Below are 23,663 nucleotides of genomic sequence, written 5' to 3'. Positions count from 1 at the left end.
GGCAAGTCTCATGTGCGCTTCATGTGAGGAGTTCTATTTGTGTGACATGTTAAGTTGCTGCCTATCCACATTTTACCTTTCATAATGGAAGCCTGTTTTGTTTTCTGGTCTCCAGTGTTTTCACTCGCATCGGCGTATGTTTTTTACGGATAATGCAATATTTAGCATATTCAATTGGCAAATAAAAAAAACATGTGCCGATCCTTTACAGAGTCACGTTGTCAGTCTTTTGACAGTGTCTCACCGAGTGGGTAGATGACATGAAGCGATGGCACGAGGTAGTTTTGTTGAAATTAACTACTTTGAGTTGTTATGATGCACAAGTTGAGCCAATTTGGAATACCCAATTCAATGGCGTAGTTACTAGCCTAAATCCGGGTGATGGAGGGCGAATCTCAGTTGCCTCCCTGTCTGAGACGTCAATCCACATATCATATCACGTGGCTTGTTGAGCGCGTTACCGCAGAGACGTAGTGCGTATGGAACGTACATTTCAACGTACATTTCATCAAGTCTTTCTGCTCTCCTGATCTGGAATATCTCATGCTTCTGTGTCGACCATTCTGGCTACCGAGGGGATTCACAGCGGTCATCATCACAGCTGTGTACATCCCCCCACAAGCCGACACAGACCGGGCACTCAGGGAACTGTATGGGTGTATAAGTGAGCAGGAAACCGCGCACCCTGAGGCTGCGTTCATTGTTGCCGGGGACTTTAACAAAGCCAACTTCAAAACAATCGCTCCAAAATACCATCAACACATAAACTTCAACACACGAGGGGACGGGTTTTAGATCATTGTTACTCTCCTTTCCGGTATGGCTACAAATCCCTCCCCCGCCCCCCATTTGGCAAATCGGACCACTCTTCCATTCTTCTTCTGCCCGCTTACAGGCAGAAACTGAAACGGGAAGCACCCACCCTCAGAACGATCCAGTGCTGGTCGGACCAATCAGATTCTGCGCTACAAGACTGTTTTGATCACGCGGACTGGGAGATGTTCCGGTCCGCCTCTGATGACGACATCGAGGTTTACACAAGCCAGTTATGCCCTCCGTAACTCTATCAGTGAAGCCAAACGCCAGTACAGTAACAAACTTGAAGGTCAGTTCAACACCACTGACTCCAGAAGTATTTGGCAGGGAATTAACATCATCACGGACTACAAACGGAATAAAGACTCCGCCGTGAACACCGCTGCATCTCTCCCGGACGAACTTAATACATTTTATGCTCGTTTTGAGGACAATAACACCGCCCTCGCGGAGAGAGTATTCGCGGCTGACGCTTCAGAGGTTGGTTCACTCTCCGTCTCTGTTGTGGATGTAACCCGATCCTTCCAACGGGTGAACATCCGTAAAGCCGCGGGTCCAGACGGCATTCCGGGCCGCGTCATCAGAGCGTGCGAATCAACTGGCAGGTGTTTTTACGGACATTTTCAATCTGTCCCTCTCCCTGTCTGTAGTCCCCACATGCTTCAAAACATCAACCATTGTGCCTGCACCGAAGCAAGCCACAATCACTTGCTTAAATGACTGGCGTCCTGTTGTTCTGACCCCCATCATCAGCAAATGCTTTGAGAGGTTAATCAGAGATTACATCTGCTCTGTTCTGCCCACCTCTTTGGACCCATTGCAGTTTGCCTACCGCAACAACCGCTCCACTGATGATGCCATTTTATCTACACTACACACTGCTCTCTCCCACCTGGAAAAAAGGAACACATATGTGAGAATGCTGTTTGTAGACTACAGCTCAGCATTCAACACCATAGTGCCCTCCAAGCTTGATGAGAAACTCCGGGCTCTGGGCTTAAACAGCTCGCTGTGCAGCTGGATCCTGGATTTCCTGTCAGGCAGACGTCAGGTGGTTAGAATGGGCAGCAACACCTCCTCATCACTGACCCTCAACACTGGAGCCCCGCAGGGCTGTGTTCTCAGCCCACTCCTGTAATCACTATACACACATGACTGTGTGGCAACACATAGCTCCAATGCCATCATTAAGTTTGCTGACGATACGACGGTGGTAGGTCTGATCACTGACAATGATGAAAGAGCCTACAGAGAGGAGGTGCACACTCTGACACGCTGGTCTCAGGAGCACGACCTCTCCCTCAACGTCAGTAAAACCAAGGAGCTTGTGGTGGACTTCAGGAAGAAAGACGGAGAACACAGCCCCATCACCATTAATGGAGCACCGGTAGAGAGAGTCAGCAGTTTCAAGTTCCTCGGTGTCCACATCACTGAGGAACTCAAATGGTCCGTCCACACTGAGGCCGTTGTGAAGAAGGCTCACCAGCGCCTCTTCTTCCTGAGACGGCTGAGGAAGTTTGGAATGAACCAACACATCCTCACACGGTTCTACACTAGTACCGTAGAGAGCATCCTGACTGGCTGCATCACCGCCTGGTACGGCAATAGCACCGCCCACAACTGCAAAGCCCTGCAAAGGGTGGTGCGAACTGCCAGAAATATCATCGGAGGTGAGCTTCCCTCCCTCCAGGACATATATACCAGGTGGTGTGTGAAAAAAGCTCGGAGGATCATCAGAGACTCCAGCCACCCGAGTCATGGTCTGTTCTCACTGCTACCATCAGGCAGGCGGTATCGTAGCATCAGGACCCGCACCAGCCGACTACATGACAGCTTCTTCCCCCAAGCAGTCAGACTGTTGAACAATTGAGCTCCCATGATCAATAATTTGCAATGCACTTTATTAACCTATAATCTCACACTGGACTGTCAACATATATATATATAATGTATACTCTTTACTTATTGTATTGTATATTGTGTATTCTATATTGTGTGTATTGTTTACTGTACATTGTATATAATTATTGTGTTGTGTAAGTATGTGTACATCTGATATGAATATTGTGTTGTGTAAGTATGTTGTTTACTGTAATTGGTATATGTCTTGTCACTGTCATGACTGCTATGTTGCTCGGACCTGCACACAAGAATTTCACCTACTGTTGCACTTGTGTACATGGTAGTGTGACAATAAAGTGATTTGATTTGATTTGTTATGGAAGCTGCACACTATTGTCCGTGGAATCCACACATAATTCATCACGGCCCCACAAAAAGATAAAATAGTTTTTTTATTATCAGAAATGAGTAATTTTTATGTTTTTTGGGGATTCAATTAATTATAGGCCAACGCATATTTATAATAAAAATTTTCTCTCACTTCACCTGCCATTTTGGATGGATTTTTTCACATAGCTCATCTCAATGCATTATGAGAAAAACTATTAGAACACTTCTCTAAAAAACTTTGAAGAGTAAATAAAAAGAATAAATAACAAAGGATGTACTAACAAAGACTTATCTCATGCACTCAAGAATGCACAACAGACATCAAGATTTTCACAGAAAAATAACCTCAATTTCAGATCGTTTCTCACCAAAATTGTATGCCTTCGGAAGACCTGGAAAACGCACAAACTGCATGGACTACTTTAATGTTATTTTTTAAGCTTTACAAAGTAGAAGCTATCAACTGCCATTGTTTTGAAAAGACAGACCAGGATATTCATTAAAAACTCAGATTTTTTTGTTCTGAAAAAGAAACTTGGGTTTGGAGCGACGTGAAGGTGAGTATATTATGACATAATTTAAATTTAAGGGTGAAATTTTCCTTCAAAATACCTACAGCACAAATCGTTTTGGAACAGATCCTCTATATGAAGACTAGTTTGTCCATTTATATGCATTTTGCTGTTTTGTTTGTGACAGTCTTCTTTTTTAGTAGCACTCTTCACTAAATGTGGGCAAGCAATTACTTTCTGGTCTAGTGGAAGACAGATGGTGAAGTAGGAGCAGAGATATGCATACCAATCACAAAAACAGCAAAACAAAATAGAAGACTTACCAAAAGAAACCAAAAAGACACTTACAGAAAGTTAAAGCCTTCACGGTGGTAAACCCCCTCTCTCTCTCTATCTATCTATCTGTCTTATCCTCATTAAAAAGACACTGTTGAAACTCAACTCAATACTGGCAACGCATCAATGAGCATATTTATATGCTCAAAACTCAATGAAATCCTCACACTTACTCAAGCATCAGAGTTAACAAAGCAACATCTGTACAAGTTTCTAGGGAACATGAGTGAAACAGATAGAGTAAGAGAGTAAAAACTAAATGTCTTAAATTTTTTCATATATAGAGGCAAGAAAAAATATGTGAACCCTTTGGAATTGGCTGGTTTTCTGCATTAAGTGGTCATAAAATGTGATCTCATCTTTTACAAAGTCACAAGTATAGACAAACACAATGTACTTAAGCTAACAACACACACATTTTCATAAACGTTCATGTCTTTATTGAACACATCCCATTAAACATTCAAAGTGCTGTGGAAAAAGTAAGTTAACCCTTTTATTTAATAACTGGTCGATCCTCCTTTGGCATCAACAACCTCGACCAAGCGTTTCCGGCAGCTGCGGATTAGACCTGCACAATTTTGGACCACTCTTACCTCATTACCGAACTGCTACAGCTCAGCCATATTCTTAAGATGACTGTAAATAAATATTATATTTGGAATAGTTCAACAAAAAATAAAAATTCTCTCATTCTTTCTTCTGTATAAAACAAATTATTTTTAGAAGAATATCTCAGCTCTGTAGATCCTCACAGCAAGTGAATGGTGGCCAGTCTGAAGCTCCAAAAAGCACATAAAGGCAGCATAGATTTCTGGGTAGATCAGCTAGTAAAGACACTGACTACCACACCTTGAGTCGCAAGTTCAAATCCAGGGCATGCTGAGTGACTCCAGTCAGTCTTCCAAAGCAACCGATTGGCCCAGTTGCTAGGGTGGGTAGAGTCATGTAGGGTTAACCTCTTCGTGGTCGATATAATGTGGTTCTTGCTCTCTGTAGGGCATGTGGTAAGTTGTGCGTGGATGTTGAACTTATCTCTTCAAGTTAGTTAAGATTAATAATGAAGGAGCAGTAGCGGTGGTGGAGGGATGCCAGAAGAGATGTCACAGGAGTGTGGAAAGCAGCTGCTTATATGTGCTTGCATTATGAATGACAGGACTAACTTGACAAGCTCCTCTCGAACCTTTGTTTAGAACTCCATTTTTGGGTAAACTATTCCTTTAATAATGTTAATGTAAATTGTTTTACTAAAATTAACTAAATGAAACTAAATGAATGACTTTTCACATTATTGTGAGTTAAAGGATTGTGCAATGTAAAATGTTCTGAAGCTGGTTTTGAGTGTGTGTTTGTTGGCCATCTGCACGTGACACCCTGAACAGCAGTGAAACACCTGCAGCCTTGCTTTGATGACAGTAAATGGAACACACACACTCACATTCAAGCACACTATAGCTGCATGCTAATATATCCACACTCCGTTTCAGTCCATTAGATCTGTTGATATGAAGATCTTCTCATATCATTTTCAAGTCCTCAGATCTCTTTTAAATGGGACACTTTGATATGTGCTTGACCATAGATCCTATGGACAATCACATGATACAGCTAGAGCATGTGTTCTTATTATTCAGTACTCAAGCAAAACAACAAAGAAAATCAAATTGAGTAAAGATGTTTCCATCAATTTCAAGCAAATAACAGCTGCCATTTATTCTGTTTTATGTCATCATTACATTGGATATATATAGCACTTGCATAAATGTAAAAAGAAAATGCCTCATAGGGACATTTACCCAAAATTGAAAATTCTGTCATCATTTACTCACTCTCATGTCTTTTTGAAATATGTATGATTTATATTCTTCTGTGGAAAACAAAAGGAGTTATTCATAGCAGAATTTCTCTTTTATTCATAGAAAAGTTTCTCTTTTCCATTCTCTGAAAGTACACAGTGACCATGCTTGTCCTTCAAGATTTTCAAAGCAACATTTTCAGTGAAAAAGGTAGGTTCATGAGTCATATGGACTACTTTTATGATGCTGTCATATAATTTAATTTTTTTGGAGCTTGACAGGCACTGTGGTCCATTTTCATTTAAAAGGAAGGGAGCAGCTTGGACATTCTACTAAACTAATCCATTGTTACATTGGTCCACAGAAGAATAAAGAAAGTCATACAGGTTGAGTGAATGATGATTAAATGTAAACTTTTCGGGAGAACTATCCCTTTAACCTTTCAGCATTTTGTTGTGAAATCATGGAAAGAGAGAATATTTCTCACAAGCTTATGATAAATCCACAGTGGTGCCTATGTTTTTTAAAAACGACTGTAAGGCACTTCACTGGATTCACAGCATTACATGTAAACTCATCACTAAATTTAATCTGCACCTACCATGTAGATAGAAATATTTTCAAAGTAAAACACCAGCTGTGGGTGCCAGCTGTCCATTCGCCATCTGATAGGTGAAGGTGATTAAAGCACAATGGCTTTTAATATGTTTTGTATTTCTAACTACAACCTCAACATCAGCAAATTCGTTTGGACCAGAAACCTAAATTTGTGAAAATGAGTGTAATTGAAAGAAAAGAAAGAAAAAAAAAGAAATCTTCCACACTATTATATAATTTTTTGGAAACTGCATGAAAACTGTTTGGTCAGATGACAAAGTAAACAAGGGTTACTGACAGTTACAGTATTTCATGTATTCTTACTGCTAAACATCTACAGTATTTATTAAAAATCCATTTAAAATTGTATTTTGAATGCAAAACATTTTCAATGCATTTAAAATTAAATTTTAATGACAGCAAAAAAAAAAAAAAAAAAAACCCTGTCATCTGTTAATATATAGCTTAAAAATAACATTTTTTATAATATAGGTTTATTTCCCATCAATAGGAGAACTTTAACTGGTTATAATTTGGGCTTCACTGCATTGATTGCATTTCAGTTTTGGTTAGATTAGATGAATGACATCTGTGGCAATCAAAAATGACAATCAAGAGCTGTTAAACACACATGGAATGTCTTACACAGAGACCAGATGGTGGGAAAAGTGTGGGAGCTGGCATGCTATATAAGCACTGAATTAACATCTTGTGCATTTATAGTTACACTTTTGCTGCTATTTATAGCATTTTCTCACTCAGGTGATGTTAACTCACACAAAGCCAATTCCTAGTCTCACTGTAGCTTTCGATGAATGATCTGCCTGCTTTCTGTCATACCAGACATGGTATTGTAGGTCTTCAATGATGTAGGAAAAAAGAGCAGGATCATGCTAAGTGTCCCTTTTAAGCTACAGACTATTTTAGCCACTGTGTGAGCAACCGTATGCTTGCTGAAAATAAACCAACCGAACCATAGACGCATGATACGCATGACCACACACACACACAAAAACATAGTCTTTGCCTATTTTAAGAGAGATATGCACCACATTTGATTGATAAACTTATCAGTTTGCCTACCCAAAAAATCTGAAAGTCACCACACAAAAAGCTTTTGTAGGTACACTGAATATGCACATATAATTTTTTTAAAGAGTAGTTCTCAACAGGTATCATTACCCAAAAATGGATTGTAGGCCTGGTCTGATAGGTCACAGATATTAGGGACATAAACAATGCTAAATTAAAATAGTAATAATGTAACCAAGTGGATAAAATTCATGTAATTTAACTCTATCATAAATTAAACGTGGCCCCTTTAAGAACCAGAGTTTTGCAACATCTCTTGTGCCAGAAATGTGAGAACATACATTGCGCAAGAGAGCTCTCAGTTTTGTTCATCATTTGAAAATTCTTTGAGTAAATATTACATTTCAAACAAAATGCTTATAAATTGCATTAAAAATGTCATATGTGAAAACTGAGTGTTTGTTATGGATAATCTTTGAAGGATGCATATGGATTGCATGTGTGGAGTTTGACCACGTTTTGGTTCACATGTGAGAATGGGGTATATTAATTTAGTATTAATCATATCCAGGGTTGGAGAATAACGAAATACATGTAACGGGATTACTTATTTAAAATACAAAATATAAGTAACTGTATTCCACTACAGTTACAATTTAGATCATTGTTAATTAGAATACAGTTACATTCAAACAGTATGTTGATTACTGAAGAGATTTATTTACATTTTATTGCCATTTGTTTCATTTAATATTTAGTTCTTTCAGATGGAAAACATTTATACATATAAATGATGAGATCCAAAGTTAATTTGAACAGTGGTGAAACACTTTCTTATGATGTGTAACATTCATACGAGCAGACAGCAGACGTACGTTTGAAGTCAGTTTGGAGCAGAAGCAATAGTAATAAACCTTGTGTAAATTGTCAGCTGTATCTAAAATGCTATTTCTAGCCATTTTACATACACATGTTACCAGGCACTATCATACACTCACCTAAAGGATTATTAGGAACACCACACTAATACTGTGTTTGACCCCCTTTCGCCTTCAGAACTGCCTTAATTCTACGTGGCATTGATTCAACAAGGTGCTGAAAGCATTCTTTAGAAATGTTGGCCCATATTGATAGGATAGCATCTTGCAGTTGATGGAGATTTGTGGGATGCACATCCAGGGCACGAAGCTCCCGTTCCACCACATCCAAAAGATGCTCTATTGGGTTGAGATCTGGTGACTGTGGGGGCCATTTTAGTACAGTGAACTCATTGTCATGTTCAAGAAACCAATTTGAAATGATTCGAGCTTTGTGGCATGGTGCATTATCCTGCTGGAAGTAGCCATCAGAGGATGGGTACATGGTGGCCATAAAGGGATGGACATGGTCAGAAACAATGCTCAGGTAGGCCGTGGCATTTAAACAATGCCCAATTGGCACTAAGGGGCCTAAAGTGTACCAAGAAAACATTCCCCACACCATTACACCACCACCACCAGCCTGCACAGTGGTAACAAGGGATGATGGATCCATGTTCTCATTCTGTTTACGCCAAATTCTGACTCTACCATCTGAATGTCTCAACAGAAATCGAGACTCATCAGACCAGGCAACATTTTTCCAGTCTTCAACTGTCCAATTTTGGTGAGCTCTTGCAAATTGTAGCCTCTTTTTCCTATTTGTAGTGGAGATGAGTGGTACCCGGTGGGCTCTTCTGCTGTTGTAGCCCATCCGCCTCAAGGTTGTGCGTGTTGTGGCTTCACAAATGCTTTGCTGCATACCTCGGTTGTAACGAGTGGTTATTTCAGGCAAAGTTGCTCTTCTATCAGCTTGAATCAGTCGGCCCATTCTCCTCTGACCTCTAGCATCAACAAGGCATTTTCGCCCACAGGACTGCCGCATACTGGATGTTTTTCCTTTTCACATCATTCTTTGTAAACCCTAGAAATGGTTGTGCGTGAAAATCCCAGTAACTGAGCAGATTGTGAAATACTCAGACCGGCCCGTCTGGCACCAACAACCATGCCACGCTCAAAATTGCTTAAATCACCTTTCTTTCCCATTCTGACATTCAGTTTGGAGTTCAGGAGATTGTCTTGACCAGGACCACACCCCTAAATGCATAGAAGCAACTGCCATGTGATTGGTTGATTAGATAATTGCATTAATGAGAAATTGAACAGGTGTTCCTAATAATCCTTTAGGTGAGTGTATATCTTTATAAAGAAAATTCAAGTTGGATCATAATTTATTTTTTCTAGTAAGACCTTTGATATTAGGGTAAAAATCATATTCTTGAAAATAATTTTTGTATTGTTTTCCTGTAAAAATATCTAAAAATCCTTAAAACACGATCATCATTTATCTTGTTTTAGAAACAACGCTGCACAAGATATTTAGGTTTTTCAGAGAATGTATTTTTAACATGTGTATTTTGTCTTAGTGTACTGGCAGAGTTTTTATAGTCAAAACCAGTTAAACAATCTACCAGTGCTGAAGTAGTAATCCAAAGTATTTAGAATACGTTACTGACCTTGAGTACTCTAACGTAATATGTTACAAATTACATTTTACGGCATGTATTCTGTAATCTGTAGTGGAATACATTTCAAAATGAATCCTCACAATCCTGATCATATCGTATTTAATGATTTATAGCCCAGACTGTTTTCCAGTTTAGTGAATAAGTGTAATTTGTTTTATATGCAAAAACATGTGTAATAACAATTATATGGTTTTAAACTGTTGTACATGCCCTTAAAGCCTGGTTAAAGAATACAATACATACAGCAAAATGCTTGGAGTGATTTAAGCATGTGTTAAATGCATAAAATGCTGTGAAAGGGCATGTAAAAGAGTGATGTATGCAGAAGCATATGGTAGGCTAATATCCTGTTTGTATTTTCGCTTGACATTAGCCTCTACCATATTTCGTTAAACCATATTTCTTTTTTGTGAATTTAATTTTCCGTATTTCATTTCCGTATTCCATTTTTTAAATTTCACTACAATACGTGTACGTTGCGTTAATTTGTTTTTAAATAAAAAAAGAAATAAAGAAAAAAGAAAAAACAACTGTGCTTTGAATTTAGTTTTTTCTTTTCAAAGAAAATGGGCAAAAAGCAAAAAACAACAAATGTTCAAATGATCAAAAATGATCAAAAATGTTTTTGATCATTTGCTTTGTTAAAAAAAAGAAAAAAGTAAGAAATTAGCTTATTTCTTGTGTTTATTGATTTGCACATGTTTGTGGGTCAGAAACATGATTGGTCAACCTGCGCTATCATCAGTCCTGCTTCAATAAAACACTTTAGAATAAGAGTTCAACACGATTTAGCTCTACAGGTGGATTCATCTCATTTTTAGAATTCAGAACATTAACATTCTTCCAAACGTTTGACAGTTTGTAACCCGGTCACACACACACAAGATGAGACAGTCACAATGTTGGATGAAACTGCTTTTAATGTTTATTTTAATGTTTATTAAAAGCAGTGCAGGCAAAAGTACAAAACAAGGGAAATCCAGTGAAAGTAGTCGAGGGGGAGCGTAAGGTCGGAAGCCGGGGAAACAACGATATAAACAAGGGGGCAGATCTAATGAGGGAGGTGAACGATAAGCGGGGAAAACAGTTAACAACTAGGGCGAAGGACAAGACGAGACTAGCGGGAACAAAGACAGGGGAACGAGAGAGTTGGCAAGCTAAACAGGTAATCAAACAGTGGGGAGGTCAAAACTAGACGAGACTAGCGGGGGCATAAACACGGGAATCTAAATACATACAATAACCAACACCCGTGAAACGGAAGTGCTGGGTATTTATAGGGGAAGGTGCAGGTGTGAACAATGAAGGTGACGAGACGAGTGCAGGTGAATCTAATGTGTGGGGATAGGATGCGCATGAGTGTAGGTGGTCATAATGTTCTGGGGGAAGCGAGTGCGCCAGAGGGGGGAGATAGCTTACGAGCAGAGCTCGCAATAGCATAAGGAGCGTGAGTGCTCGAGGGAGGAAAAGAGCGACGCAGCTCAAGGGGCGGAGCGAGGGAGCGGGAAGCGAGCACGCCATGGAGTGTATGGGTGCGTGCTCGAGGAAGCGGAGATGGGGCAGAGGAAAGGGGTTCGTGACAGTACTCCCCCCTCTGAATAGGACGGCTCCTGACGGCTGCGCTCGGCTGCGAGGAGCGCGAGGGAACAGAACGAGCATGTGAGCTCGTGGGGACAGAACGAGCGTGAGAGCTCGAGGGGACAGAACGAGCGTGAGAGCTCGAGGGGACAGAACGAGCGTGAGCTCGCGGGGAGCAGAACGAGCATGTGAGCTCGCGGGGGCAGAAGGCACAAAAGGGAGATGAAACAGTCCATGGGGGTCAATGGGCAGTTCAAGGCAAGGTCAAGGGGAACATAGTGGACAGGCGGGTTGTCGGGAGGTCTAGGGGGCAGCCATAGGGCAGAGACTGGGTCAGGAGGTCTGGAAGGCGACTGGAGGACAGGGACTGGGTCCGGGGTCTGGAAGGTGACCACCGGACAGGAATAGGGTCCGGAGGCCAGGGAAGAGGCCACAGGACAGGTAGAGGAACGGTAACAAGGGGAGCAGGCAAGACCCAGTGAGGAAAGGTTTCAGGGGGCGGAGCCGCGAAAGGCGGAGTCGTGGAGGACTTGGGAGACTGAGCCTTGGAAGGCGGAGCCGTGAGAGACTCGGCAGGCGGGGAATTGAGAGACAGAAGAGGCGGCGCCGAGGGAGGCTCGGGGGGCTCCGGAGGCAGAGCCGAGGAAGGCTCAGGAGACGGAGCCGAGGGAGGTGGAGTCGCAGGAGGCCCCAGGGGCGAGGCCCTGGTGGGCTCTGGAGGTGGAGCCGAAGGAGGCTTTAGGGGCTGAAGGCCTGGAAGGCTCAGGAAGTGGAGCCCATGGAGGTGGCGCCGTAGGAGGCTCCAGAGGTGAAGCCCTGGAAGGCTCTGGAGGCAGAGCCGAGGGAGGTGACGCCGTGGGAGGTGGCGCTGTAGAAGGCTCCAGGAGTGAAGCCCTGGTAGGCTCTGGAGGCAGAGCCGGGGGAGGTGGTGCCGTAGGAGGCTTGGGAGGCGGAGCCGCAGGAGGCTCGGGAGGCGAATCTCTAGAAGACTCTGGAGGCTTAGGGAGCAGAGCTGTAGGAGGCTCGGGTGGTGGAGCCGTGGAAGGCTCAAGAGGCGGAGCCCTAGGAAGCTCTGGAGTCTTTGGGAGCAGAGCCATGAGAGGCTCGGGAGGTGGAGCCGTAGGAGGCTCTGGAGGGGGAGCCGTAGGAGGCTCGGGAGGCAGAGCCATAGGAGCCTCTAGTGGCCGAGCCCTGGGAGGCGGAGCCGTAGGAGGCTCTGGAGGGGGAGCCGTAGGAGGCTCGGGAGGCAGAGCCATAGGAGCCTCTAGTGGCCGAGCCCTGGGAGGCTCGGGAGGTGGAGCCGTAGGAGGCTCTGGAGGGGGAGCCGTAGGAGGCTCGGGAGGCTCGGGAGGCAGAGCCATAGGAGCCTCTTGTGGCCGAGCCCTGGGAGGCTCGGGAGGTGGAGCCGTAGGAGGCTCTGGAGGGGGAGCCGTAGGAGGCTCGGGAGGCAGAGCCATAGGAGCCTCTAGTGGCCGAGCCCTGGGAGGCTCGAGAGGCTTGAGGGGGGGAGCCTTGAAAGACTCGAGAGACGAAGCCCTGAGAGGCTTGAGAGGAGGAGGAGCCCTGAAAGACTCGAGAGGGGGAGCCCTGAGAGGCTTGAGAGGGGGAGGAGCCCTGAGAGACTCGAGGGGCGGAGCCCTGAGAGGCGGAGGAGCCCTGAGAGACTCGAGAGGCGAAGCCGTGAGAGGCTTGAGGGGTGGAGCCATGAAAGACTCGAGGGATGGAGCCCTGAGAGACTCGAGAGGCTGAGCCGTGAGAGGCTTGAGGGGTGGAGCCATGAAAGACTCGAGGGATGGAGCCCTGAGAGACTCGGAGAGGCTGAGCCGTGAGAGGCTTGAGGGGTGGAGCCATGAAAGACTCGAGGGATGGAGCCTTGAGAGACTCGAGAGGCTGAGCCGTGAGAGGCTTGAAGGGTGGAGCCCTGAGGGACTTGAGGGGTAGAGCTCTGGGAGGCTCGTGGAGGAGGAGCCCTAGGAGGCTCGTGAGGGGCCCTTGGAGACTCGTGAGGCGGAGCCCGGGAGGGCTCAGAGGGGCGAGCAGAACCCGACAGAGCCGTGGGAGGCTCTGAGGGCGGAGCAGAACCCAGCAGAGCCGTGGAAGACTCTGAGGGCGGAGCAGAGGTCTGCAGAGCCGTGGAAGATTCTGAGGGCGGAGCAGAGGTCTGCAGAGCCGTGGAAGACTCTGAGGGCGGAGCAGAGGTCTGCAGAGCCGTGGAAGACTCTGAGGGCGGAGCAGAGGTCTTGAGCACAAGACGAGACTGGGGAGAAGGGGCCCTCTTCCTTCTCTTACGTCTTCGGCCAACAGGGGACGTGGCCATGGGGACGGTCGAGGCTACAGGCACTGGCTCGCTGACCGTGGCAGACATGGGCACTGGCTCACTGACCGTGGCAGACATGGGCGCTGGCTCACCGGCCGTGGCGGGCAGGGGCGCTGGCTCGTTGGCCGTGGCGGGCATGGGCGCTGGCTCGTTGGCCGTGGCGGGCATGGGCGCTGGCTCGTTGGCCGTGGGCGGGCATGGGCGCTGGCTCGTTGGCCGTGGCGGGCATGGGCGCTGGCTCGCTGACCGTGGCGGACATGGGCACCGGCTCGTTGGCCGTGTCAGGCTTAGGGACTGGGGCCGTGACATGCTTAGGGACTGGGGCCGTGACAGGCTTAGGGACTGGGGCCGTGACAGGCTTAGGGACTGGGGCCGTGACAGGCTTAGGGACTGGGGCCGTGACAGGCTTAGGGACTGGGGCCGTGACAGGCTTCAAAGCGGGGGCCGTGGTAGGCTTCAAAGCGGGGGCCGTGGTAGGCCTCGAAGCGGGGGCCGTGGTGTAGAGCGCTGGTTCAGTATCTGCCTCCCCCACAGTAAACGAGGAACCAGCGTACAGTAGGGCTAGGTCAATAAACTGAGCCAGGTTGAGGGAGCAGCGACCACCAGGCATTAATGATGAGGTTGGCTCATTCAGTCCACATTGAAAAATAGTCTTCAGAGCCACCTCATTAAAATTCACCTGGTTGGCCAGGGCACAAAAATCCACAACATAATCCTCCAAGGGTCGACTCCCCTGGCGCAAACACACGAGTCGAGTCGCTGGCTCCACAATGTTAAGGGCGGGGCTATGGGTTACATAACCGCTGCCTCGCAAAAAAAAAACCTTGGTCAGCGTCCGAAGAGCCGTCAAACCTCTCAGGGGGTTGAAGGCTCACGGCGCTCAGAAATGCGCTGGGAGCATCAACGGGCTCAGGGACAGACACAGGTAGAACAGGGTGACAAAAGTCAAACAAAGTGCTTACCTGCTGTCCCTGGGCCGTGAGTGCGTGGTAATCTCTCACAGCCGCAAATCCGCGCTCAGAACACGCCACAAAAATCCGCTCTAGAGAGCTGCGCGAATCCGTGGCGTACATTGTGACTGTCTACGGTGAGGTTGGTTATTCTGTAACCCGGTCACACACACACAAGATGAGACAGTCACAATGTTGGATGAAACTGCTTTTAATGTTTATTTTAATGTTTATTAAAAGCAGTGCAGGCAAAAGTACAAAACAAGGGAAATCCAGTGAGAGTAGTCGAGGGGGAGCGTAAGGTCGGAAGCCGGGGAAACAACGATATAAACAAGGGGGCAGATCTAATGAGGGAGGTGAACGATAAGCGGGGAAAACAGTTAACAACTAGGGCGAAGGACAAGACGAGACTAGCGGGAACAAAGACAGAGGAACGAGAGAGTTGGCAAGCTAAACAGGTAATCAAACAGTGGGGAGGTCAAAACTAGACGAGACTAGCGGGGTCATAAACACGGGAATCTAAATACATACAATAACCAACACCCGTGAAACGGAAGTGCTGGGTATTTATAGGGGAAGGTGCAGGTGTGAACAATGAAGGTGACGAGACGAGTGCAGGTGAATCTAATGTGTGGGGATAGGATGCGCGTGAGTGTAGGTGGTCATAATGTTCTGGGGGAAGCGAGTGCGCCAGAGGGGGGAGATAGCTTACGAGCAGAGCTCGCAATAGCATAAGGAGCGTGAGTGCTCGAGGGAGGAAAAAGAGCGTACGCGCTCAAGGGGGCGGAGCGAGGGAGCGGGAAGCGAGCACACTCGCGGAGTGTATGGGTGCGTGCTCGAGGAAGCGGAGATGGGGCAGAGGAAAGGGGTTCGTGACACAGTTGCATATTCATTACAACTCGTGAAGTTAACAGTTGTTAAGCAACTGCAATTTATCCAGCAATTTACCAACTTACATGTACAATAACTTGCTTAGATGCCATTGCTCTGGTTTTAAATGGCAGGGTATAGATTATTATAAAAATGTTGTGATGCGAATTAACAAACATAACCACAAATTCACAAATTTCTATACATTATAAATAACTACACTTCCATTTGTGAGTTAATGGCCTACTGTTTAATGCTGTTTTTTTTTTTTTACTTTGTACACTTGCTCGGTTGTTTTTTGCTCTCTGAAAAGCAGTTAAAATATGATAGTAAATGGATTAGCTCCTTACACAGTACAGATCTGGGCTTTGAGAATGAGTGACCAAAAATATTAAAAAACATTTTGCATCACATGGCATTAGGCGGCGAAGAACAGTCATGATCAGTAGGGGCAGTAATGTTTCATTCTTTGAACCCCATTCACTAATGGTTAGTGAGTCATGCTGTCTGTCAGTGGAAAATTGTGTAACGAACAAAAATCTCAAAAAGCTTTAGCAATTAAGTGATATTGAGCCAAATCAGCAATAGCTACACAATTTAACTATATGTTTACTTTCTCAGAACCTTTAAGGCCTTTCAGACCAAACGTGATGTGATAATAAGAGGTGAATCGCCGGCGAATGGCCCTTTCCCATAGAAAACCAAGCAAATGACTGCCGTTAGCATGTTAATATGGCGGCAAATCAATGGCAATAATCCACATGCATTATTGCCGCTCCCACACACGATGAACTCGTGCAAACATTTTATACCCTTGCTCGCACGAAATCTCCCACGCATGCAATACAAGCTCTCAGGCACAAAGAAACCTATGCCGCAGGAGCAAAATCATTCTTCAAACTTTGCTCGTGCGAACACCTTTTAATTTTGTCAGTCTTGTGTATCTTGGCTTATATTTGTTTTAGGCATAAACTGTATTTCAATAAGCCAATATTTACTATTAATTTCTCTCACCATTTTATACCATATACTGTATATGCTGTGTACTTGGCATTTAGTTTTCTATGTCGGGCCTTATAATGGTTTCTCTTTTCATGCATGTTAGGCCAAGTTGCAGGATCCTGCTAGTCATGTTGTTTCCCTTTTACACAGGTCTCGAGCTAATGACTCTAGTTCAATATCTCAGATTGGTAATTAAATCGTGTTGAGTGGCATGTCATTGAATTAAGTATTGCACTTATGTATCACATTGGAATGCCATAATTATTAAGGGCAGGTTCAGTGAGAGCCAGTCAAGAGATACAGCTGCTGGCGTCACACAAACTCCATGTAATCCAGATCAAGTGGAGTTCTCAAAAGAGCTCTCTCACAGAGAAGTTTCTCCAAAAGATGCATTTAGAATGTGCTGCAGAATAAAGAACAAAATATAACTGAAACAAGCAACAAACATTACAAAGTAATAAGTGATCACCTAGTGATCTTAACCCTTAAATGTTTTTTTGTTTCCTATGGGGGTAACAGGTATTTGAGAGGTTGGGGGGAGGGACTGTAAGTGGGCCAAATATATTACAAAAGTATTCAAAAGAGTTCTGCAGTTAATCAGGTCAAGTGACTTGGAATAAAAGCTGTGGCATTACTTCACCATCTTTAGCTAGCATCATCACATACTGTATCATGGCATACAGTGAAAAGCACTATACAAATAAAAATTACTTTAATTGCATTTCGGTCAGTTGGCATTGATACCACGGCTGTTCAAATGGTGAAGTATAATGTCCCTGTGCTCGCATAGCAAAGCCTCTGATTGGGCCATAAATTGTCTAGGTAATTTAGAATGCGCATGCCATTCATCTTCAAAGGAACGAGCGAAGCATTGACACATGAGCGTGCGCAGTGCCAGAGAAAATCCGAAGGGAAGGACTTTGAATTGAAATATCATCCCTTCGAACACATATGTCAAGAGCAGCCTGTGGCTGTACGCATGCGTCCTTTAGATCTATTGATGCAAACCAGTTCCATGGGTGGATGCGCGATAAGATCTGTTTCTGAGTTAACATCTTGAATGGGCATTTTGCCAGTGCGCGATTGAAGCATCTCAGGTCTAGGATCGGCCGAAGCCAGTCATCTTATTCGGGAAGAAAGGGTAGCGGCTGTAAAACTCTTTGAGGCCGTGGCAGCTCGGAACAACCTCTATCGTATCTTTTGCAAGCTCCTCGACCGCTCGCCCAATGACACTGAGTAACTCGTATCAATGGCTGCAGAATTCTCCATAGACCATTCTTCCAATGCTGCAAGGGACACGCATCATTATTATCATCAGACCCGCCGAAAACGACAACACCATGCTCATTCATAAAGACGCTGCGTGGCTTACACCGGCGCAAGATCCTCGTTAGTTTCTTCCAGCTCTACCTTGCAGCCCCACCGTGCTTCCTCATGTGGTCCCTCGAGACTTAACACAAAGGATGAGGCCAGGAGGGCACATGAGGCAGAATCATCCCTCAGAACGAGGGTGACCCAAGAGAGGATCGTCTTGAAACTCATATCCTCACATTGAGGACAGTCTGTCCCCATGATAGCTGCTTCGGCATGGGCGGCCCAGACAGCGAACGCAGCTCTCATGTTGGTCTGACGGAGCCATGGGATTTTCCTGTAATTGCCTTGTCTTAGTTCATTTTTCCTTCCTAATTATTTACAGGGGTTTATCAAAGGACTATCTCCATTACAGAATGCAAGATCCTACCATGAACCCAGCGGAACAAATTGGCCAAAATTGCTAGGGATCTAGGTCGGCAGTTGAATACAGCTTGGAATTTTGGAGGTTGGCATCTCAGACTATTATGCAGGAGAGGGCACATAGAACAATATTCTGGTTAGGACTTAAAATGTCTTTAAGGGAGTTGATGCCACTGGATTGTGATTCCCTGCCACTGAGGGAATTTACTACAACATCTTGCAGGCAAGCGAGTACAAGCGGCCGAAATGGGCTTCCTCAGAAGGGTGGTGGGCTTCTCCCTTAGAGATAGGGTGAGGAGCTCAGTCATCCGTGAGGAGCTCGGAGTAGAGCCGATGCTCCTTTGCGTTGAAAGGAGTCAGTTGAGGTGGTTTGGGCATCTGGTAAGGATGCCCCCTGGCCGCCTCCCTAGGGAGGTGTTTCAGGCACGTCCAGCTGGGAGGAGGCCTCGGGGAAGACCCAGGACTAGGTGGAGAGATTACATCTCCACACTGGCCTGGGAATGCCTCGGGGTCCCCCAGTCAGAGTTGGTTAATGTGGCTCGGGATAGGGAAGTTTGGGGCCCCCTGCTGGAGCAGCTGCCCCTGCGACCCGACTTCGGATAAGCGGTTGAAGATGGATGGATGGATGGATGGATCTTGCAGGCAGACCAGTAGAGAGGTGGAGCAGCTTCCCCAGAGAAACCCTGTTCTCTCTCACCAGCAGTGGCAGACTCTAAAAGGAGGAGGAAAAAGCCTTCTTCAATGGTCCTGGAGTTTTTGACGAAGGAGGCCCCTCTGTTCCCTTCAGTGGTCTCAACCTCGATAGTCCAAACATCAGTGCTTTGGTGGTCCGAGCTTCAGTGGTCCTGACCTCACTGTCCAGAGAACTCGGCTGCCCTGCGGTCTCCTGCTGCCTCAACCTCGGCTGCCCTGCAGCCTCCTGCTGCCTTGACCTCTGCGGTCTCCTGCTGCATCAACCTCGGCTGCCCTGCAGCCTCCTGCTGCCTCGACCTCTGTGTCCCCAGCTGCCTCGATCTCCACATCTCCTCCGGGTTACAAGTTGCCTCAAGCTCCGCGGTTCCTCCCCCAAGTATCCGCCTCCTCTGGCTCCATCCTCGGAGTATCTGCCTCCTGTGACTCCATCTACTCGGCCTCCTGAGCCGTATACTGCTCCTCCTCCTCCTGCAGCTCAACCATCTGAGATACCAGTGGCCCTGCCCCCTGAGATTCCAACATGCCCCTCTGCCTTGTCGGCCCCTGTTCTACAGCCCAGGCTTCCTCCATTGCCTCATAGACTCCCTTCTTAGATACTCCCTGGCCTCCAGACCCCATCCACTTTCTGGAGTTGCCACCCAAACCACTGGATCTCGCTCCCTTCCTAGTACCACCTTCCTGGCCTCTGAACCCTGCTCCCTTCCTCGAGTCATCTCCCTGGACTCTGGACCCCGGCACCTTATAGGAGCCACCACCCAAACCACCAGACCCTTCTTTCTTGTTCCATTTTTGTGTTGGGCGTCAGGAGCTACCTGTTAAAGGGGGGGACTCTGTCATGTATAACTTCCCCTAGTGACCAGTAGGGGTCACTAGAGGGTTGGACTTTTGAAATTTGATTTCTCTGTTATTACCTTGTCCTAGTTCATTTTCCCTTGCTACTTGTTTACGTGTGTGTGTGTGTGTGTGTGTGTGTGTGTGTGTGTGTGTGTGTGTGTGTGTGTCCCTCCTGTTCTCCCTGTTTTTGTCTTTTATTGTTAATCGTATTGAGATGAGTTTGGTGAGTCTTAGTCTTGGTTCTTTTGTGGTTACTCTTGGTCTGTATTATTTTCTATAAAGAAGTCTCTGCAACTGGGTTCTAAACCTTCACATGGTTGGACATATTTAGCCTGTATCATATTAATATTTGTGTAATATTGTAACATTCATACATTTCAATGGTTGCTTTTAAGGACATTTGTGCACACCTTTGTGTTAAATAAATTTGGTCCTGTCTTATTGACCCCGAATCTTGATGTTCAGTTAAAAAACACTAGTTTAGAGCAAATATTGTCCAAAGAGGCCACAGAGTGACTCCTTTAAACACAGATCACATGGACAGTGCATATTTAGTTTTAAACACAAAACTACTACTACTACTAATTTCAATGATTCGTCTGTAATCAAACTGATTAGGACATTATGGCAATGATTCACAATTATAATATAGAACAGCAGCCTGAATGGTGTAGTATCATCATTGCCAGCATTCATAACCTGTGTGATGGTGCAGACAGAATTGGGTATTAATTGTGATGTATTAGCCACACTCCAAACAGTTGTGATTGTACATTAACTGATTAGTTTTTTGGCAACAATCAGTGGTTCGGTCTTATGAATGCTGAGAAAAGGCTGAAGTGTCTGTCATAAATAAATTACAATAACATTTAAGACATGTCTAGAGGGCTCAGGCTATCTCTTGAGACAGGAATACAAAAACATGCAAACAGCATACATATTAAAGGATTATGATATACTCGTGTATAAAGATGTCTATGAATTAATGTTCTTTAATTCTATATCTCTGTCACTTTTAGTCAGATTTATGTTATATAGAAAACTTGAAATGGATGAATAAATACAATAAATTAAACTTGGCACAGATAAACACATAAATATGTCAGTCACAGACACACACAGAGATGCTCACACATATTTTTCAGGATCTTAAATTCAATTTGAGAGAAAAATAAATAGACAATTTACAACAAAGACAATTTACAACAGTCAGAAATTTCCCTTCTTTGACCTTGGATAGATTTCCTGTTGAGACAGTCAATAATATGTGTGGATGTTAATTGTAAGATATGATCATATCTACAATCTTTGTGAGTGGATCAATGCATCTCTGTTTAATTTCCAGTGAGATTATTATTTGATTTAAAAAATAAAAGTAAAATGCAAGATGTATACCTTCTTAACCATAATTATTATTCTAAGAATTTATTATTTTAAGAATTGCCACAAATACTACATAACCCACAGTTTCCCTCTCTCCCCTGTTTTAATTGCATGGAAAAAACACAAGTGTGTCAGTCAGACTGAGTCAGACAGAGATTCAGACAGCGAGCTTAAATATGCACGCCTCTGACATTCCCAATGACAAAAAGTCCTGCTGCAGGTATGTGTCAGAAAGCATTCAGATCTCCAGAACACCATTCGCTCTTACTGTTATGCTTTCGAGGACTGTCTCTGCGCTTTGCGAGCGAGCATCCATGAGAGAGAGAGAGAGAGCAGTGTTCCACCTGTTAACTACGGCAGCTTTAGCCCCACAGGCATTTCCACTAAACCCACAAACATGAAGCCGCTCTCTGTGGACACATGCCACTGAACCAGAGCGCAAGGTCTAGTGAGTGCGCCTCTACTGTTCCCATTGAGTTAGTTACAAACACACAGGCAGATTGATTCAATGAATGGAAGTTGCCTTACCTGTACTGGCAGGATGCATCCGAGCCCAACACCAAGCTGTACATTCTTCTGCTGTGCTAGTTTGCTCTTCCCTCTTTTGTGTCCTCACACTTCCTTTTGGCCTTTTCTGTCTTTCGCACCGTCTCTCTCTCTCGTTCTCACACCACTTGTGCGAGCCTACTTGTGTGGCAGATGAAGACCCTGCTGTGTTGATGGCATCTCTCTCCCTCTCTTCCTGGCAATGAGGGTCAAACTGAAGATGGTGTCAGTGACACAGTGAGGAAAGCGATAGAGGGAATTTGTGAGAAAATAGAGAGACAAGTGTCCAAAAAAAGCAGCTGTTAGCAGCTTTGAGGCAGCTGGAGAATCGCAGTTGTGATCTCTGACTGTGGAAAGGTGTGAGAGCAGGTAGGGAGTTGCGCTGAAGAGCATGTGGTGACTTCCTGCATGTGTGTGTGAATGTGTACGGTTGTATCTCACTCTATATATCTTGTATCTCACGTGGGTCTTGTTTACTTGTCCTAACCATCAAGAAGCAAAAGTATTCCAAAGTCCCCTTCAAAGTGAGTCTGAGCTTATAAATGTGTGTGTCACTATGTGAGAAGTGTAGAAAGAGTAATGTGGGCAGATATTGTGCATGTGAGAAAGTTCTGGCCTGGACCCCTCACCCTCAATCAGACCGCTCATCCATAGCCTCCACCCGCTCCATCGCAACCAACCTAGTTCTCCAACCTTAGGGAATAATCATGATGAAATGAGGAGGATGCTGGGGAGAAAGCACAGCTGATTAAAATAGATTCGAATGGAGACTGGAGCTGTGTTTCTGACCTTTCCTTCTGTGGAGGTGGAGTCTTCTGATTTTGAGGAAAAAGTCCATCAAGATGCTTGCTTTTTAAGTATCTTTTATATCCACAGGTGCAATTCCGGTAAAATTTTTGGATTTAGTCTGAAATCCAAAAAGTTTGATAGGGTAAGCTCCCTATTGTAGTGTGGACAAACTGAGACAACCATGAGAGCGGTCCAAAATAAATACATAAATGAATATTCAGGAATGGCGTGTGTCCAGTTTGTAGAGCAGATGTGCTGAGCGCCTCATCTGTTTGATGTGATCTGCCTCGTGCTCTCCAGACCACAGAACAAGCTTCTGATACCTAATCATGATGCGGTACAGATTTATCCTCCCCCTCCTCACTCACTCATGCTTTTATTCTCTCTCTCTTTCTCTCCTTCCTGTCTCCAAACACTTTCTCTCGTTTTTTTTATCCACAAACTGTCTGTTCTTTAATTCTGTCTCCTGTCCTGTTTGTTCTCTCTACCTCTGTTATTTGTTTCTGTGTCTTTCCTACCATCATTGTTATTATCCTCCTTCTCCAATTTAAACTCCTTCCATTTATTTCAAGCTTTCTGCTTTCTTGTCTTTCTTTCAGAAATGAGCAGGACCTGGCACGCAGGATACTTCTATCTCCCTTGTCCTGTTGATTCTCTCTCTCTCTCTCTTTCTCTCGCTCTCTCTTCCTCTCTCTGTCTGTCTGTCTTAGGCAGTCTCTCTCTCCGTCTCTCTGTCTCTGACACCTCTAGTCGTTCCTCCATATCCTCCAACCTTGCCTGTCCTTCAGATCTGTGGTTGTCACAAATGCAGTTTTGTCCCTTTTAGCCAGAAAGCTATTAACAAATCTACCCACATTCTCAAGGCATTGGTGAAATAAACACACACTCACACACACACACACACACACACACACACACACACACACACACACACACACACACACACACACACACACACACACACACTCATGTTGGTGCAGCTATACTCTACATAGAAATAATGATTTTTATACTGTACAAACTATAGATTCTATTCTCTAACCCTACCACAAAACCTAACCCTCACAAAAAACCTTCTGCATTTTTACATTTTCAATAAAA

General features: G+C 44.8%; 1 protein-coding gene across 1 annotated transcript in view; it reads right to left on the bottom strand.

Annotated features, from left to right (window-relative positions):
* The window catches only part of LOC127633513 (glutamate receptor ionotropic, NMDA 2C-like), a 74,868-nt gene extending 52,944 nt beyond the window's left edge, over nt 1–21,924 (bottom strand). The window contains exon 1 of the mRNA XM_052112675.1: nt 21,756–21,924. The gene's annotated coding sequence lies outside the window, so the exon portion shown is untranslated. The remainder of the gene's footprint in view (nt 1–21,755) is intronic.
* Nucleotides 21,925–23,663: the final 1,739 nt, after the last annotated feature.

Source organism: Xyrauchen texanus, chromosome 40 (assembly GCF_025860055.1).
Source record: "Xyrauchen texanus isolate HMW12.3.18 chromosome 40, RBS_HiC_50CHRs, whole genome shotgun sequence".
Lineage (NCBI taxonomy): Eukaryota > Metazoa > Chordata > Actinopteri > Cypriniformes > Catostomidae > Xyrauchen > Xyrauchen texanus.
This window is presented reverse-complemented; position numbering and strand designations above follow the sequence as displayed.